Source organism: Panthera onca, chromosome D4 (genome assembly GCF_046562875.1).
Source record: "Panthera onca isolate mPanOnc1 chromosome D4, mPanOnc1 haplotype 2, whole genome shotgun sequence".
Taxonomy (NCBI): domain Eukaryota; kingdom Metazoa; phylum Chordata; class Mammalia; order Carnivora; family Felidae; genus Panthera; species Panthera onca.
The window spans coordinates 19,797,983-19,818,631 of NC_138351.1; the positions used below are offsets into that span (position 1 = coordinate 19,797,983).

Here is a 20,649-nt window from a genome sequence, read left to right on the forward strand (position 1 = left end):
TCAAGCCCCACGGTGCGGACAGTGGAGCCTGCTAGGGATTCTCTGTCTCCATCTCTGTCTGCCACTCTCCCGTTTGCGCATGCCCGCAATCTCTCTCAAAATAATAAAATAAAAAACGAAGGATGAATGACTGCTGTACTGTTGACGATGTCTGTGTGTTATAAAAAGTGGGGTTTTGTACATATTTTCCCATGGCCTGGTGAAACACTTCCAAGCACAGCAGGAGCACTTTGATGAGCACGTTCTAAGTAGGGCGCACGAAGAGCAGAGGGCCCCTGAGGCAACGTGGGAACACTTTTATGTTGTCTACGACTGGCCCCTTGGGGCGCCTGGGTGGCTCAGTCCGTGGAGCGTGTGACTCTTGATTACCGCTGACAACGTGATCCCGGGGTTGTGGGGTTGGGCCCCGTGTTGGGCGCAGGGCTGAGTGTGGAGCCTGCTTGGGATTCTCTTTCTGTCTTCCTCTGCCCCTCTCCCCTACTTGTGCTCTCTGTCTCTCTGTCTCTCAAAAGACTGGCTCCTTGAGCTGAAGGTCTAAAATGGCAAGGGTAGGAAGTCCCTCGGCTCCCCTGCGGCACCCCCCTGGGGGGACACACCAAATCCACATCTATCTATAGAGCAAAACTGAGGGCTGACTGAACAGCTTCTGTACCACAGAAGCTAGAGAGACCGCACAGAGAACAGCAAGACAGAAAGAGACACAGTAATGCGGGGACGCCCCCCTCCCCAGCACCCGACGACGCGGCCAAATGCAGTGGGGAGGGGTAGTCCTGAAGGGCCCTGAGCAGATTTATCTGCCCCGGGGGCACGGCAAAGGGCTGCAGTTTAAAAGAGCAGCTAGTATACAAAAGATCCAGCCTCCACAAAACGGCAGGGGAGCTGCTGGGACTCTCTCCAGGTTGGAAGGACCGGGGAACACCACGGTTTACGTCTGCCCTCCACTTTGCCACCCACGCGGGAGCAGAATCCAGGTGCCGGGGCCACTCCGCCTCCTCAGCGAGCCCACACCGGCCCCAGCTGTCCCATCAAGGCAGCTGCACCGCGGTGCACCCCAGAGCAGCCCCAGCCACCGCACCAAGGGGACACAGGCACAGGCACACTGGGACGCTCCAGACCTGCCCCGCTTCAGCTCCAGGTGGCCTGCTAGGGCACCCCCGGCCTAGACCACTCTGGGACCTCCTGGCTCACACCCGCTTTGGCTCCAACGGCCGCACCCATGCAGCCCCTGTGCTAAGCACCCTGGGACACCCCGGCCCATGCCTGCCTCCATTCCGGCCGCCCCAGCAGGGCACCCTGTGAGTAACCCACACCGGGCCTTCGTTCCGGCCACCTGCACAGAGCCCCAGAACACCGCAAGCAAGTGCTGTCCTCAACTTCGGTCATCCCTCCCGACACCCGCTGCTCTGAGCACCCAGGACAACCTGGTTTCCACCCGTTCGGCTACAGCCGTCCCTTCATGGCACCCTCTGCCCAGAGAGCACCAGGACCGCCCTAGCCTGTGCCCGCTTCAGCTACAGCTGTCCTGCATGGAGCACCTGGGGACCCCAGCATACACCCCACCCTGGCTCCGGCTGCTCACCAGGACCCATCTGCACAGACAGCCCCAGGTTGCACCCATTTCAGCTATCCTGCCGGGGCGCCCTCTGTGTCAAGAGCCCCGAGATTGCCCTGGCCCGTGCCCACTTCAGCTCTGATCAGCCCACCAGTGCAGCCCCAGCACAGCATGCCCCAGGACCCCAACCCCATACGAGACACCGCTCCGGCCAGCCAGCCCAAGTCACAAGGCACACACAGTCTACGTAAGGGATGACCACACACATTCCTCCAGGTTTAGAAGTAGCTGTCGTACCTAATGCATGGAAACACACACAGCAAATCAATCAAAATGGGGAGGCAGAGGAAAATGCGCCAAATGAAAGAACAAGACAAACACACAGAAAAGGAACTAAATGAAGCAGAGCTATGCAACGTGCCTGGCGACGAACTTAAACTAACGATCATAACGATGCTCGTTGGACTGGAGAGAAGAGTGGAGGATCTCAGTGAGAGCTTCGACAAAGGGATAGAACATATAAAGAAGATCCAATCAGCACTGAAGAACACGGTAACTGAAATAAAAAACACACTAGAGGAAATCAACCACAGATGAGCAGATGCAGAAGAACGGCTCAGCAATCAGGAGACAGGGGAAGGGGAAGCACCTAAGCTGCAGAGCACAAAAGAAAAGAATTTCAAAATGAAGACAGGTTAAAGGACCACTGAGAAAACATCAGGCCAAGAAACATTTGCATTACAGGGGTCCGAGAAGGAGAAACGAGAGAGCAAGGGGCAAAAATAAGACAAAACAAAACCAAACCAAAAAACACCCAACCATATTTGAAGAAAGAACAGATAACTTCCTTAGACTGCAGAAGGAAATAGACATCCGGATTCAGGAGGCACAGACAGTTTCCAACCAGATGAATCCAAGGAGGTCCACAACGCATCAGAATTTAAATGCCAAAGGTTAAAGATAAAGAGAGGATTTTAAAAGCTTCAAGAGAGAAGCAAAAAGTTATGTACGAGGGAAACCCCATAAAACTATTAGCTGATTTTTTTCAGCAGAAATTTTGCAGGCCAGAAGGAAGTGGCATCGTATATTCAAAGAAGTGAAAGGAAAAGCCTACAGTCAAGATACTCTACCTGCAAGATTATCATTTAGAATTAAATGAGAGAAAAAGAAAAAAAAATCCCAAGAGATAAAGAAATTCATCACCACCACTCCAGCCTTACAAGAATGTTAAAGGGACTTCAAGGACATAATTAGAAGAAAACTATGAATAAAAAGACGTAAAATATGACAACATATACATAACACATGGAGGAGGAAGTAAAAAAGGCCTTTGACAATGTGTTCAAATTCAAATGACCATCAACTCAATAGAGACTGCTATATACTTAGGATGTTCTACATGAACCTCATGGTAACCACAAACCCAAAACTTCTAGTTGATGAAAAATAAAGAGCAAGAAATTCAAGCTTAACACTGCAGAAAGTTATCAGTCACAAGGTAAGAGAGCAAGAACAGAAGAAAAGCACAGAGAGCTACAAAATCAACTGGAAAAGTTAAGAAAATGTCAACAGGTACATACCTATCAATAGTTACTTTAAATGTAAATGGTGTAAATGCTTCAACCAAAAGACACAGCGAGGTGAAATGGATTAAAAATAAAAAACAAACCAAATGAGACCTACCTATATTTTTCCTACAAGAGATTCACTCCAGACCCAAAGACACATACAGACTGACAATTAAAGGATAGAAAAAGGTATTCTGTGCAAAGAGAAGAGGTAAAAAAAAAAAAAAAAAAAAAAAAAGAAAGAAAGAAAGAAAGAAAACTGAGGTACCAATATCTATATGAGACAAAATAGAGTTTAAAACAAACACTGTAATAAAAGACAAAGAAGGGTACTACATAATGATAAAAAGGTCAATCCAACAAGAGGATAAAACAATTGTATGTATCTAGGCACCCAATACTAGAGTGCCTAAATACATAAAACAAAGGAAAAATATGACAGTAATACAATAATAACAAGAGCCTTTAACACCTTTACTTACATCCAGGGATAGATCATCCAGGTAGAAAAATCAATAAGGAAACAGTTTCTTTCAATGACACATTAGACCAGATGGACATAACAGATATACACAAAACATTCCATCCCCAAACAACACATTCTTTTCAAGCGAACATTAAACATTCTCCAGAAGAGGTCACATGTTAGGCCACAAAACAAGCCTCATTAAATTTAAGAAGAGTGAACTCGTATCGTGCATGTTTTCCAACCACGACAGTATGAGATTAGAAATCACGAGAAAAAAACTGGGGGAGAAAAGCGACAAAACACATGAAGGCTAAACAACATGCCACTAAATAGCCAATGTGTCGATAAAGAAATCAAAGAGGAAATTAAAAATTACATTGAGACAATGAAAACATAACAGTCCAAAATCTCTGCTAAACAGTGAAACTAATTCTAAAAGGGCAATATGCAGGAATACAGACCTACTTCAGGAAACAAGCAAAAGCTCAAATAAGCCATCTAACCTTACACCTAAAGGAAATCGAAAATTAAACAAAACCCAAGTTTGGTAGAAGAAAATAATAAAGATTAAAGCAAAAATGCATGAAATAGAGACTAAAAACAAACAAACAGAAAAGATCAATGAAACCAAGAGCTAGTTTTTTTGAAAGATAAACAAATTGATAACCCTTTAGCCAGATGCAAGAAAAAAAGAGAGAGAACACAAATAAATAAAATTATAAATGAAAGAGGAGCAGTAACAACCAACACTGTAGAAACACCAAGGATTATAAGAGAATCCTAGGACAAATTATATGCCAAGAAATTGGACACTACAGAAGAAACAAATTCCTCAAAACAGGCGGTCTTCCAAAACTGAATCAGGAAGAAATAGAAAATCTCAACAGATCATTACTAGTAACTCAAAAAACTCCCAACAAACAAAAGTTCAGGATCAAAGGGACTCATGGGTAATTCTACCAAACACTTAAAGAAAAATTAATACCTATTCTCTAACTATTCCAAAAAATAGAAGAGGAAGGAAAGTTTCCAAATATATTCTATGAGTCCAGGATTACCCTGATAACAAAACCAAACAAAGATACAACAAAAAAAGGAAACCTACAGGACAATATTCCTGATGAATGCAGTTCCAATAATCCTCAGCAAAATATTAGCAAGTCACATTCAACAATACATTAAAAGGATCACTCATCAAAAATCAAGTGGGATTTATTTTGGAGATGCAAGATGTTTCAATATTCAAAAATCAATCAACTAATACATCCCGTTAACAAAACGAAGGATAAAAATCATAATATCACCCCAAAAGAGGTAGAAAAGGCATCTAACAGAAGTCAACATCTGTTCATGATAAATATTTTCAACAAAGTTCACAGGGAACAAACCTCAATATAATAAAGACCACATATGAAAAACCCACAGCTAACCTGATACTCAATGGTGAAAAACAGACCTGTTTCTCTAAGATTAGGAACAAGACAAGGATGTCCACTTACCACTTTTATTGAACATACTACTGGAAGTCCTAGCCATAGCAATCAGACAAGAAAAAGAAAAGGTATCCAAATTGGTAAGAAAGCAAAACTATCACTATTTGCAGAGGACATGATACTATATATAAGCAACCCTAGAAGCTCCACCAAAGAACTATTAGAATAAATAAATTCAGTAAAGTTGCAAGATACAAAGTTAATACACAGAGATTCGTTGTGTTTCTACATACTAATAACAAAGTAGCATAAGGAGAAACTGAGAAAACAATTCCATTGACAATTGTGCCAAAAAGAATAAAATACCAGGAAATAAACTTAACCACGGTTGTGAAAGACCTGTATTCTGAAAACTATAAAACAGTGATGAAAGAAATAGATGATACAAAGAAGAGGATATTCCATGATCATGGATTAAAAGAGTATTTTTAAAATGTCTATACTACCCAAAGCAATCTATACATTTAATGCAATTCCTGTTAAAATACCAACAGCATTTTTTTCCACAAAATTAGAATAATCTTAAGATCTTTACTGAATCATAAAAGACCCCAAACAACCAAAGCAATCTTGAGAAAGAAGAACAAAGCTGGAGGTATCACAATCCCAAATTTTGAGATGTCCTAAAAAGCTGTGGCAATCCAAGCAGTATATAAGGTATTGACACAAAAATAAACACATAGATCAATGCAAGAGAATAGAGAGCCCCAAAATAAACCCATGTGTATAGGGTCAATTAATGACAATCTATGACAATCTATGACAAAAAAGGCAAGAATATGCCATGGGAGAAGACAGTCTCTTCAATACATGGTACTGGGAAAATTGGACAGCTACATGCAAAAGAATAAAACTGGACCCCTTTCTTACACCATGCACAAAAATAAACTCAAAATGGATTAAAGACCTAATGTGAGACCTGAAACCATGAAAATCATAGAAGAAATCATAGGCAGTAATCTCTTTGACATTGGCCTTAGCAACATTTTTGTAGACATGTCTCTTCAGGCAAGGGAAACAAAAGTCAAATTAAACTATTGGGACTATACCAAAATAAAAAGCTTCTGTGCAAGGAAGGAAACCATCAATAAAACAAAAGGGCAACCTGCTAAATGGGAGAAGATATTGGCAAATGATAGATCCAATAGGAGGTTAATATCCAAAATATATAAAGAACTTACACAACTCAACACCAAAAAAAACCAAGTATCTGACTAAAAAACAGGCAGAAGACCTGAATAGATGTTTTTCTTCAAAGAAAATATACAAATTGCCAACAGACACGTGAAAAGGTGCTCAACATCACTACTCATCAGGAAAAAGCAAATCAAGCCACAATGAGGTACCACTTTATACCTGTCAGACGGCTAGAGTCAAAAGACCAAGAACAAGTGTTGTTGAGGATGTGGGGAAAAGAGGGCCCTTGTGCCCTGTTAGCAGGAATGTAAATCAGTGCAGCCACTATAAAAACAGTATGGAGGTTTGTCAAAAAAAATTGAAAATAGAAATACCATATGATCTAGTAATTCCACTAGTGGGTAATTACCCAAAGAAAACAAAAACACTAATTCAAAAAGATAAATGCGCTCCTATGTTAACTGTAGTGTTATTTATAATAGCCAAGATATTGAAGCAACCCAAGGGTCCATCGATGGATGGATGGATAAAGAAGATGTGAAATATGTATACAATGGAGCATTACTCAGTCACACAAAGGATGAGATCTTGCCATTTGCAATAGTATGGATGGACCTAGAGGGTATCATGCTGAGTGAAACGGGTCAGACAGAGAAAGATAAATACTGTATGATTTCACTTATATGTGGAATCTAAACAAACAAAAAGCAGAAACAGACTCATATACAGGGAACAAACTGAAGGTTGCCAGAGGGGAGGGGTGGGGGGGGGGATGAGCAAAACAGGGGAAGGGGAATGGGAGATACAGGCTTTCAGTTATGGAAGGAGTAAGTCATGGGAATGAAAGACACAGCACAGGGAATGCAGTCAAGGATACTGCCATAGAGTTGTACGGGGACAAACAGTGGCCACACTTGTAGTGAGTATAGTATAAGGTACAGACTTGTCAACTCGCTAAGTTTACACCCGAAACTAACTAATGTGTGACAAGTATACTTCAATAATAAAAATACTGACTTTACCTCATGCAAAGAGGGGAAGAAAAGTCAGAAGGGAATCAGGTTTCGAGAAATGTTAACAGACTCGCATAGAGGAGATGCTGAGTCTGAGGCGGCTGACATCTGAGTGGAGATGTCCAGGAAGTGGGTGAAAAAAATGGGTCTGTAGTTCTCAGGAGAGTCCTAGGTTAGAGCAGCATACTGAATTGAAATCGCCTAACGCATTTGTTTCATTAACAACAAAAAAATCTCAAAAGAGTAAACATTATAGGAGCTATTCAGCAGATCAAGAAACACGACCAGTTTCTTAAACACTGAGCTCATATCTGGCATTTCCTCTAGTTCTTTCTCAAACAAAATCACCATTTTTACTGCTCTGAAGGAGGAACACAGAAAACAGATGTCCTACATGTGCGTTTCACTCGGAAATTCCCAGGGTAACCATGAAAGGAGCTCTTCATGAAGTGGCGCCTTGCTACTTTCACGCATGGATCCACGGCTGCCCAGATGACAGTCCCCGCGGAGCCCAGCAAGCCCCTCCGGCTGGAATTCAGAGCCCAGCAGGCAACCCTGTTCTCTGCCAGATCCTCAATGGGAGAGCTTCTTACACCATTAACCTCCCAGGACTGCGGGGCCCAGAGCTTTCTCTCCAAGATTGACTTTATTACTAATGAGGGGCGGGTATTCTGGAAGCCAGAGTTCTTTTGTCAGATATTCAAGCATTTTCATTCAAAATTTATATTAATATATTCTATATGATAAAAATCTAATTTAATAATATTTCAAGTGTCTACTGTCACATGTAGTACCTATGAGCTTTGCAAACTTTTTGAAAACAAGATTGAAATAAAATATAGGATTAAAAAGTTAAGTTCCCTGTAACATAGTATTGCTGACTTTTGTACAATAACCCCTACTTGTTTTGGCAGCTACATCAAAATCCAGAATTGCGCTTCTGTATCCTATTAAACATAAATTATGAAGTAAAATTTCAGTGCTCCATTACGATCAGCTTTTAACGCATCTCAAATGTTACATTATAAAGAAAATGCTAGGCGTACCTGGGCAGCTCAGTCAAGAGTCTCTTGATTTCAGCTCAGGTCATGATCCCAGGGTCGTGGGATCAAAACCCATGTCGAGCCCCAGGTGGATCCTGCTTGGGATTCTCCCTCTGCCCCTCCTCTGCTCACGCTCTCTCTCAAATAAGTAAATAAACATTTAAAAAAATAAAGAAAAATGCCAGTCAACTATACTAGAGACAGAATTTTTGCTATAGGAAATAAATAAGAAACTTCTGCTTTTGGTATAGAACAACTAGGAAATTTCAATCAATTCTTCCACTAAGGACAGGTAGAAATGATGAACAAAGTATTTTCAAAAAATACACTTGAAAGTATCATAAAACTAATGAAATAGTAAATAATTACTGGTCGGAATATCAGGAAGAATGGCATCTAAAAAGTTGAACCAGCACTTGGGAAGCCTTTCTCCTTGGGGTTTCTGCTTATTCTGGAAGCTGGAGCAGCTCCTTTTTCAAGATCATAGGACTAGGGTGACAGGGATTGAAATTCAAAGGTTAGCAGGGGCCAAAGGCCCTTGAAAGCCCTCTCGTTCTGGGTTTGGATCCCAAACGGTAGCCCTGAGGGGGCTGCAACTCAGCATGGAATCACCACAATCTCACAATTGAATATCCTCAGGCACCTGGGAGAAGAAAAAGAAATTCCATTTTGGAGTTTAGAAGACAGTATCTTCCTTACCCTCAAATTATTTCTTCACATGCATCCAGCACACCACAGAAATAACCAAACATAAGAAGCTAACTCCCAGAAAGGGGGACAAGTAGAAAAATGGAAAAAGATATGCCACACAAACACTAACTTGAAGGAAGCTGAAGCCTCCCTATTACAATCAAAGTACACTATAAGGTTTGTCAATAATACCTCCACAAAGCTAAAAAAAAAAAAAAAAAAAAAAAAAAACCACAAAAGACTTTAAGCTTAAAGGCATAACTTGAGATAGGAATATTTTAAAGGACAAAGATTCAGAAAGACATAACAGTTTTAAAGTTCTATGCAGTTAATAACATAGGCTCAAAATATAGAAAGCAAAATTTCTTAGACCTAAATGGCAAAATAGATCATCTTACAGGGAATTTTTTTATCAAGTTTTTAAATTTTAATTCCAGTACAGTCAACATACATTGTTATATTTTTTTTCAGGTGTACAATATAGCGATTCAACAATTCTGTATGTTACTCGGTGCTCATCATGACAAGTGTACTACTTGTCACCTATTTCACCCCTCACCCTGCCAACCTCTCCTCTAGTAACTATCAGTTTGTTCTCCATAATTAAGAGTCTGTTTCTTGGTTTGTCTCTGTTTTTTCCTTTGCTTGTTTTGTTTCTTAAATTCCACGAGTGAAATCATGTGGTATTCGTTTTCCTCTGACTTATTTCACATAGAATTATACTCTCTAGCTCCATCCATGTTGTTGCAAATGTTAAGATTTCCCTCTTTTTAATGGCTGAATAATATTCCATGGCATATGTACCACATCTTTATCCATTCGTCTATCGGACACTTGGATTGATTCCGTAATTTGGCTATTGTAAATAATGCTGCAATAGATGTAAGGGCGCATGGATCTTTTCGAATTAGTGTTTTCATATTCTTTGGAGAAACACCCAGTAGCGGAATTACTGGATCATACAGTAATTCTACTTTGATTTTTGAGGAACTTCCACATTGGTTTCCACAGTGGCTGCACCAGTTTGCATTCCCACCAACAGAGCATGAGGGCTCCTTTTTCTCCACATCCTTGCCAACACTTGTTCTCCTCTTACAGGAAATTTTAACATAACTCTCTCAGTAACTGATAGAATAAGAAAAATCATCTAACTATTGACTGTAAAGATATAGTCAATTCAAACATCTTGATCAGCAAATTTGACCTCAGGGACACATGTAGAGCCCTATATTCAAAATAACTGTACAATATGTGCTTCTTTCAAACACCTCTGGAATACTTACAAAATGACCATTTACTTCCTAAGATTTCACACACAAAATTGGTTTTCCAGCTTCCTTTGATCAAATTCCAGCTTCTTCACCAACTCTTGGCTCCGGTAGGGACACCTGCCACCATTGCCACCAGGGTGCCACCCGGGACACCCCACTTGTCAGGTAGGCATTTGACTAATTCACCCCTGGTCCAAAGCTACCTAGAGTTCTCCTTGTAGAAAGGCAATCGTCCATCACACTCAGACTAGAAATTAATCTTTCCTAACTCAATTCAAAATTCAAAAGAAGTCTTTATTTCTATTCCAATATCTGTCTTCCTCTTTCTCCTCACCTTTTTTTCCCAACAAAAATAAATAACAGAATTCACCAGCCACAAAGTGTTGGCAGGAAAGGCCGGGTTACTTTATCTTTTCCCGTCAGTCAAAACTTGAGTGGGTTTCTCTAAAAAGGCTCGTCCCAAATGTTCCTGTGATAAATTACTTTGGCACAAACATCTGTAGGTACAGTGAGTATTAATGATGCAAGTGAGAGATGGAAGCTGTGGCCTTGTTCTGTGTCAACTTGGCTCGGCTGTAATGATGCTTCCCAGAACCCCCTTATTTTATGCTCCTGGGTGAGGGTGGGCCACAAAGAAATCTGAAAGAGCTCTGGGAATCAGAGGTGGAACACGGCCATTCTGCTCTGAAGGTCAGAGCTCTGATTCAGCTCGCACTGTGGCTGATCTTCTGGTCAACCTCACTGGTGCCGGCAGGAGCTACACCCTCAGCACCAGCTTGGATCTTCTCCTTCAGCTTCTCCAAATCCGGGAGCACCTTCCCCATAGCCTGGGGCAGACATGTGTGCAGGTCCAAGGCCAAGGACGCCAGCTTCTGCTACAAGTCACCTGCACTGTTAACACAGAGATGGTGAGAGACACACGCAGGTCCCAGTTAGTGCCCATGGGGTCCATTTTGCCTTCATGGGTTTGGTCTGTATTTGCTCTGCCTGCTTCACATCCAGTTTTTCTTCTCCCCCACTGCCGGTCCTGCTAAGCAACCACCAGATACGCAGAGGGAACAACCTTCTAGTACATTCTTCAAAGCTCCACCAGTTACATATGGTGCAAGCCTTACAGTAAATCCATTATTCCATATCACTCTGAGTGACTGATTTCCTGACCAAACCCAAAATGATGCGCAGAATCTTCCATTCCAGTCCATTCAATTTTATGTAGGGGCAAAATCCCCTATAACCTTAGGTCCAGATGGTGGTAGCATCTTAGGCCTCAGTTGGGGTGACCTAAATGTCCCAAAGTCAGCTGGACACTGGCAGCCAGACTCAGTCATCCTTCAAGGCACACCATCCCACACCTGCTCTATGTTCGATCCAGGACTGGCATTACAGAATGTAAACAGGACCGTTGCCCTGCCCTTGAAGATTTCAGCATTAGAGCTACACCCATTTGGTGGAAACCAGTCAGATCCCCACACAAATGCTAACAGTAAAAGAAAAAGGAGAAATTTCAACTAAGGGTGAAGGAGGGGATGAGCTAAGATTTTCCCACCAGAGGCGGCCTGATGTTTGTAAAGAGAAGGCGGCCGCATCCCCTCCTTCCTGCATGAATGTGGATTCCTGCTTGCTTGTCAACGACAGCACTGTGACCAGATCAGCTCTTTGCTATATCAATTTTCACACGTCATTGCTTCCCCCTGAGATGCTCTGGAAAGCATCAGAACCCCCTCAGGTCCCAGGGTAGCTGAACATATTCAGGTAGAATTTACCAGCAGCATCTGGTGGCTTCCCCTCTGCACCGACCACTCCCCTCCCCCCAACCTCAGAATAAAGAAGCTTCAGCCAACAGAAGCTGCCTCTCAGAAGATCACTTGTTTGGGAGCCAGTTTAATCGTCTATGTCCAGAGGCCTATGTTATGCAGCAAGATGGGATTTTTTTTTTTTGGTCCCTATCACCATCTTGTTTGTCCCCTTCCTCCCCAAGTTGAGGGAAGTTCTTTTAGTTTTGTTAGCAGATCAAAATTGTGTTATGAGAGTTCAAATTTATAAGAGGAAGATCTGTCCCTACGTGTCTGTGCGTATCTGCAGAACCTGGGGCAGGGGGTACGGGGGTGGCTGGCAGGATATGTGCCAGTATCTACCCAGGTCTTCCTCAGACAAAGCCAAAATGACTGTGGCCAGGGCCTGGATGTTGGGAAGGCCAAGGAAAGGCAGAGTGGCCGAAGAAGGAGAGAGATTAGAGACAGGCAGGTCTAGAGTGGCAGAGAGCCTGGTCCTAGATACCCCTGACCTCCACCAACCCTCTGTCACCCCCCTCACAGGGAGGGTAATAAGTGCTTTCCACCCCCCCCCCCCGCCCCCCGCCGGCTTCCTGTAGCATCACGGTCAGCTATAAGGAGTCCATTCCCTTTGGTACTGGATTATGTCTGCGGCCCTTCTAGACAGCAAGGCAGAAGGTCTCCATTCACGAACAGGTTGGCTGTGTTTGTAAAGTTAGCTTTTGGGAGCTCAAAGTGTTTTCCCGTTAAACAGAGACTGCTACAGATCCCCCAAATCCTGTTGTATTTTCCTGGGGGCTCACAGGTTGTGATTTCCCCACCCCCTTGCGGTCAGGGGGGACCATGTAACTGAGTTCTGAGTGATGGAATTCAGGCTGAAATGAAGCATGCTATTACCCGGCCTGGCCTTAAAAACCTCCCATACAAGCCTCCTCCACTTTGTCTTTCCCTGATTCTCAGCAGAAAGGAGACGGAACCTGGATCTTTGAAGGACCACGTAGAGCAGAGCCCATGACCACTAACTCACGTAAGATTGAGATGGTCGTGACAGAGAAATAAACACTGAAATAAACACTGATTTTGCTAAGCCGCCAAGGTTTTAGTGATGATTTATTACAGAGGCTATCAAATTTTACTTCCTTCATCGACAGAGAAAGAAAAATGGTGTTAGGATGGGGGGGGGGGGGCGTTCCAGGCTACCTGAAAGAAATGCATTTTTACACGCCCAGAGATGAACCACTGTACTGGGGGGCACGGGGCTGCATCCTGGGTACAAGGATTAGTGTGGTTCATGTATGATTTTTTTAGGCCACTTTCTTTTAAAACTCTCCTCACTTCTCCATCATCATTCTACCTCCCGGTGACTCTCTCTTCAGTGCTCCCAGATTCTCAGACCCAAACTGCAGTAATACATACTTCCTATACACCCACTTTCCTAAAGAGCATGAACACCAAAGCAGCCTCATTCCCCTTCTCTCTAATCAAAGACCAGGTCTGCCTGACGGGAAGGCATTAGCTCTGGAGAGAAGAGCTCTAAGCTCTTACGTGTCAGTTTCTTTATCCATGTCTGAGCCCAAACATGGTATTAACAGAAAGGATAGACTAATGACTCCCAAAGTTCAGGGCCTTAACAGCACATGCAGGTTTATTTTACGCTCCTTCCCATACCAATGTGCGCAGAGGGTGTGGGTGGGGGGGACTCTTCTCCATGCAGTCATCCTGGGACCCAGCTCCTTCCAGCAAGTGGCTCTGCCAACCCCCACGACCCTTAAGTCCTGCCCTGGATTATTTGCACCCCGTCAGCAGGTGAGGGGAGAAAGTATGGGGATAGTGGGTAGGATGATCTATGGGCCAGGTCTGAACACAGCGGACTTGACCTCTGGACACACTGTTCAATGGCCAGAACTAGTCTCCAGGTGCCACCTGACTGCAAAGGAGGCTGGGAAACGGGGTCTTCCTGGACTCGGGTGGAAAGCAGAACAGAATTTGGTGAATGCCTACCATCATCTCTGCCACTCACAGATTCTCAGAATCTCTTCACCACAGTGACCTCTAAAGTCTGTGTCATGCCTACACGCACCTTTGGATAAACCAGGGTGAACTACCGGTGGGAGGCCACACCCAGCTCTGCCTGTTTTTGTAAATGAAGTTCAGCTGGAACACAGCCAGGCCCTGTCACACCGGCTGAGTTCACAACTAGGACAGCGGCGTGGAGTTGTTGCAACAGAGCCTGTAGGGTCCATAAAGCCTAAATACTTACTCGCTGACCCTTTCCAGAAAATGTTTGCTGAGCCCAGGCGTAGATGGGTAATTTCTAATTAAGTGCATCCAAGTAGGACACTACTGTGACCTTAACTCCTAAATTCGTTGAATCAGAGCCCATGTAATTATGAAGCACCCACTCTTTGCCAGGTACTACGCTAGGTACGAGTCGGCAACTGTGAAAAGGAATTTCCAGTCTTTGCAGGAACAATGGTAACAGGTGTGTAGGGCACGGAAAAAGAATCTTCTGAAAAAACACACTCATTCAGTGTAAAAAGCAGGACAATTCCACCTAGCAAAAATTCCCCATGCTTTCAGAATTTCTGTTTGGATTGGGGACCTGCCTAGAGACTTGGAAGCATCCAGTAAAACTCAACACAACACCACCCAGTGGAAAAAGCTGGAATTGTTTCTGATTCTGACTTATTTTCAGAAAATTTAGAGAATGGTTGCATTTTTTTGTTTTTCTTCATGGCTTCCTTAAGCAGGCCATTTATTATGTGCTAGTTTCCTGGGGTGTAGTATTATGCAGTTTGTTTTTGTAAAGTCTATGCTGTGTCTACCAGCCGGGGACCAACAAACAGATGTTTCCAGAAACCCTGAAGTGAAATCCAAGACAAGCCGACTGGCCCTAGACTAAGTAGACAGTCCCATGTCCTCCCTGGACACTGCTGATACTCAAGAGAAGCCAGAAGATGGGGTAGGGAAGGAGCTTCTTTAAGGCAACTCCAAAAAAATCCTCCCCTCCCCCTCCTGTAAAGCAGGTTTTCTACTCAAACAAAAGCAAGGGGAAGGAAATGGCAGGTTCAGAAGTTCAGCAATACCAGCCAGGCAGGTACCTCCAAGGCTGAGCCGAAGGACAAACATTAAGAAAGTTCTTCAAATGATACCGAGCCAGAGCCTTATCTGGACAACTCTCTCTTTAAAAGCCATGTTAGTCCTGGGCATAATTCTAGAAATTCCTTATGTGTGACTCCTAGTGATCAGACACCTCCCTTCCCCGCTGCCCAGACATGAACATTAGAAACAGCAGAAAACATGGAAAATCAGCCGGATTACGTACTCCCATCCAGACTGATTGGAAGCTCGGGCTGGGCAGAAGGACATTTGCATCCTAAGGACACTTGTTCCAAGGACAGCAGGATTCTGGGACTTTGAAATTTGGGCTCCCAGCTGTTCCACTAAACAAACTGCCCTTTGGCCCACTGGTCTTGAGTCCTGATCTATAAAATGGGATATACCAAGGCAAGATGAGAGGTTCTTTTCGTGTCTAAACATTTCTGTTCATGGGCTTTCAGTCAGCCGAGCAACATATGAAGTGCTCAGCACAGTACCCTGTACCCAACAGATGGTGGCGACTCTAACCTGGCCCTCCTCCACCTCCCCTTCCTAGATGGCTGGTGCTCCCGTGCCCCCTCGAAATAAGGAAAACATACAGTCAGGTCCTCATTATTCACGGATTCCAGTTTTGCAAATTCACCTACTTGTTAAAATGTATTTGTAAGCCCCCAATCAAAACTCACAGTGCCTTCACAGCCATTTATGGGCATGCACAGAGCTGAGAAACATTTGAATTGCCTGGTGCCCGTTTTCCCGGCAGAGACAGGCACCAGCCCCTCGTCTCAGCTCTCATACTACAAACAAGAGCCCTTTTTGCAGACTACTTAGTGCTATGTTTTGGCACTTTTGTGCTGTTTGACAGCAATTTTGCTGTTTAAAATGGCCCGCAGGACAGTGTTGAAGTGCTTGGATGTTCCAGGGGCGCTTGGAACTGTCGGTTAAGCGTCCAACTCTTGGCTTTGACTCAGGTCATGATCTCACAGTGTGTGGGCTGGAGCCCTGAGTTGGGCTCCGTGCTGACAGGGTGGAGTCTGTCTGGGATTCTCTCTCCCCCTCTGTCTGCCCATCCCCCAATCTCTCTCTTCTCCCTCTGTCTGCCCATCCCCTCTCTCTCAAAATCAATAAACAAACTGAAAAAAGAACAAAAAGAAAAAAAGAAGGAGGCTTGGACGTTCCTTATAGAGAAAACACGTGTGAGAGAAGCTTTGTGCTCCTCTACTCATCCTACCCCAGGGCCCCAGTTTCCTCATCAGTAAAATAAGGTGGGCAGGTGGCAGGGGAGTGCCTTTTCAACATTAGCATTCTACAGTGAAAAATGTTTTGATTCTATGACTTTGTAACCATTCCGTCTTGTGGACACCCTTCTTGCAAAGTATAAAGGAAAACTCGCTCTTCCTAGAAAAAGCAATCACTATAATTTCCAAGGGAGGACGCACAAGTTACACCTAGTTGAGCACGTAAGGGATTGGCTCCATCAAAGTACATGGAACACACAGCACAGAACCACAAAGGACGAGAGGCCATGTCTGCTCCAGGGTCCCAGGGTCAAGGCTATTCTGGGTTGGTCTTAAAAATCCCCAGCACGACCAATGTGTCGGCACATCTCTCTCTCTCACGTCTTACCTATCCTCAAAGCAACCAAGAAGGCAGCATCACAGGCAGCTACCCCAGAAGATGCTATCACGTCAAACCTTTCCCTTATCACGTTTATCAGCAACGCTGAGAGCTCTGGGCCTCAGGTTTCCCCATTTCAAATGGAAAGGGCCAAATGCTTCCAAGTCGTCAGCCACTCTTCCAGGCAATAACGGAGACTCTTTGCAGGAACTGGGTAAGATCTGTTGGGATCGGTGCAACATGCCTCTCCCCTCAAGAGTCCCCAAGCTACACAGACATTTAGCCAAGTTTTATACTCCTTCTCAAAAAATCCCAACCCAGCAAGCTGCTGGGCAGGTGCAGGGGGTGGGGGTTGTATGTGTGTGTGTAAAAAACTGGACATGGTCTCTTAAAGTTTCTTGAGTCCAACAGAGTGGATTGAATGCTTACTATGTGCTAAATGTCACACTGGGTGCCAGCGGATGCAGACAGAAGTCCACAGAGGGGCACCTGGGTGGCTCAGTCAGTTAAGGGTCTGACATCGGCTCAGGTCATGATCTTATGGTCAGTGAATTCGAGCCCCACATCAGGTTCTGCACTGACAATGCAAAGCCTGCTTGGGATTCTCTCTCTCACTCTCTCTGCCCCTCCCCAACTCTCTTTCTCAAAATAAATAAACTTAAAAAAATTGGGGGCACTTGGGTGGCTCAGTCTGTTAAGCATCCGACTTTAGCTCAGGTCATGATCTCACAGTTCGTGGGTTCGAGCCCCGTGTGAGGCTCTATGCTGACAACTTGGAGCCTGGGGCCTGCTCCGAATTCTGTGTCTCCCTGCCTCTCTGCCCCTCCCCTGCTTGTTCTCTCTCTCAAAAATAAACTTAAAAACAAAAAAAAAGGAAAAGAAATCCACAGAGGCTGACTTAAGAGAGTCACCATCCAGTAGCAAAGACCATACACATACGACTGTAACACTGTTTGATCCAACATCTCTTAGATATATCCTGCTCCTGGGGCACCTGAGTGACTCAGTCGGTTAAGAATCCAACTCTTGGGGCGCCTGGGTGGCTCAGTCGGTTGAGCGACCGACTTCGGCTCAGGTCATGATCTCACGGTTTGTGAGTTTGAGCCCCGCGTCGGGCTCTGTGCTGACAGCTCAGAGACCGGAGCCTGCTTCGGATTCTGTGTCTCCCTCCCTCTCTGCCGCCCGCCCCCCACCCCCCCACACTCTGTCTCTCTCTCCTTCAAAAATGAATATTAAAAAAAATTTTCTGAAAAAAAAAAAAAAAAAGAATCCAACTCTTGGCTTCGGCTCAGGTCATGATCTCACAGTTTCGTGGGTTCAGGCCCCATGATGGGCTCTGCACTTACAGCATGGAGCCTGCTTAGAATTCTCTCTTTGCCCCTCTCCCACTCACACTTGTCTCTCAAAATAAATAAACTTTAAAAAATAATAAATAAAGTGTTAAAAAAAGAAATATCCTGGTCCTGTCAGATGTGGGACTGGACATCTAGTGATCAATGATCACCCTCAGATAAGACCTCAGTGATCAACAAATCACCCACTCATCGGACATGTAAAACACATACATTTCCTTTGAAGCAGCAACAAAGAATATCCGTCCTCCATTTGCTGGTAGAGGATTTATCAGTAATCTTTCTGCTGTCTGACTCCTATCAAATGTTGAAACAAATGGTATTTATGCATGGTTTTTCTAAGCACACAGAGTCTAGCCATGCTTCTGTCAGCATTTCCCAGAGTGATGTATCATAGAGAACGTTCCTCTACAAAATGTTGCAAGTATACTGGAAAAAAAAAGAAGCTCCTCATCCAAATAAGTTTAGGACAAGATCTGAAACAGTCACTCAAGTTTTCAAGCTTTTCTTAAAGTGCACGACCTCTCAGAAGTTGTGTGTGTATGTGCACGTGGGTGTGTGTTGCATGTACCCTTGGGGACAGGGAGTTTAGTCTGTTTGCTTCACTGATACACCCCAAGTGCCTAGAACAGTGACTGGCACACCAATTGTTCAAATGCATCCATGTCACATGAAAATCTCCACATTTAGTCAAAACCGATAAAACATATTAAGTGTTCATTAACAGATGCAAGAGCTCATGAAAATACATAACTACGTGCACGAAGTTCTAAACGTTCATTTATTTTATTTTATTTTATTTTATTTTATTTTATTTTAGAGAGAGAGAGCAAGCAAGAATGTGTGTGCAAGTTGGGGAGGGGGGCAGAGGGACAGAGAGAAGCCCAAGCAGTCTCCTTGTTCAGCACAGAGACCAATGTGGGGCTCGATCCCATGACCCTGGGATCAGGACCCGAGCCAAAATCAAGAGTCAGATGTTCAACCTACTGAGCCACCCAGGTGCCCCAAACATTCAATCACTTAGAATGAGAAAACACATATGACGGGGGGGAAAAAGCCTAAAACTACAATAGGACTCCATCAATAAATGCAGCATGAGTGATAACTTACTGAATAGAGAGAATCAGCAGTCACAAGCTTATAGCAGCTACGACAAATAGAACACCATTGTGTAGGGACACCCAACAGAGCACAGAACTTTTAAGAGGCTCATTTTGTGTGAGTTTCCAGAGAAGGGAGATTTGGGATGCAGTATGTGCCAAACTTATACAGCTTCAATGACAGCTGGGGCCCCATTTTCTCACAGGGTCTAACTGGCTCAGACTCCAGCCAGGTCCACGGCTTATTGAAATCAGAAGCTCTTCCAAAGCTTAGCCCCCTCGCTTACATAGAACATCCAATGTGTTCAAAACCTGGGTTTCACAAGGAAGGGTCCCAATGCACAGCCTTCTCCCATCTCAGCAGTTCTACCCCCACCCCGTCTCTGTTGGCTCAGCTCTCTCTCCTGAAGATTTAGAGTGCAGGGACCCAGGTTCTCCACCTTTTCTTGTAAGAGTGATTCCTTCTTTCCTCAAAGACTCTGATGAAAGCGAGCAGAACTCTGGTTCTATCTCAAGCTTACAAGCCCATCCTATGTCTGTGAGCACCCCCTTTGCTTTTTGGATGGTCTGTCATCCATTACCCCTCCTACTCGTTCCAATCATCCTTGGAGGATCTCTTTTATGGATCTTGGCAGGTTCAATTCAGGTGTCCTGCTCTCCCATGGCTACCGGCCAGGACACTAACACTTTGCTGAGACCATGAACCCCGGGCAGAGTGATAATGGCAGGGACAGGAAAGGCACGGATGAAATTCTTGTATTTTGACAGTAATGGAGCCATCACGGTTCTTGGTAGTTTGACCCTGGAATTTCCAGGTTCCTGTCCATCTTGAGGCTGTTACTTCAGTCTTTTTCTTGATTTCATGACCTCCACAACGGCCTTTCCATAAACTCTCTTCTGCATGTGTTAGCCCACTATTTCTGTTGTTCACAACCAAAGAGCCTAACTCATCCCACCAGTAGGGATGAGTTTTCTTTTCTCTGATGTTAACAGTCAGGGTCTACAATAAAAAGTTTCTTTTTCTCATTGCACATCTATTAATGTCTCCCTCTATTCATGTTATATTAAATCTAGTTTGGGAAATGCCCTGTTTGCTCTAGGCTTTATTTCTGAATCTACCCAAAAGCTGTGGACTTCAGCCATATTATCTGGATGAGTTTTCTTCTTTATGTATAACTAATCACACAAAATGTTATGGCTTATAACAACCTACTTTTAATATCTCACTGTTTCTATAGGTCAAGAAGGTGGAACTTAGTTCTCTGCTCAAGGTCCTACAAGACTGAAATCGAAGTTTTTGTTAGGCTGGGTCATCATCAGGAGCTTGGGATCTTCTTTTTAAATCGTGTCAACTCACAGGTGCAAGCAGGGGAGAGGCAGGGAGAGAGGGAGAGAGAGAATCTCAAGCAGGCTCCACAAGCAGCACAGAGTTCCATGTGGGGCTTGATCTCATAACCATGAGATCATGACCCG

The 20,649-nt window shown here is 44.0% G+C and overlaps 1 protein-coding gene across 1 annotated transcript in view; it reads right to left on the reverse strand.

The window, feature by feature from the left end:
• GNA14 (G protein subunit alpha 14) overlaps nucleotides 1-20,649 on the reverse strand; it is a 203,585-nt gene that overhangs the window by 15,384 nt on the left and 167,552 nt on the right. The window lies entirely within an intron of this gene.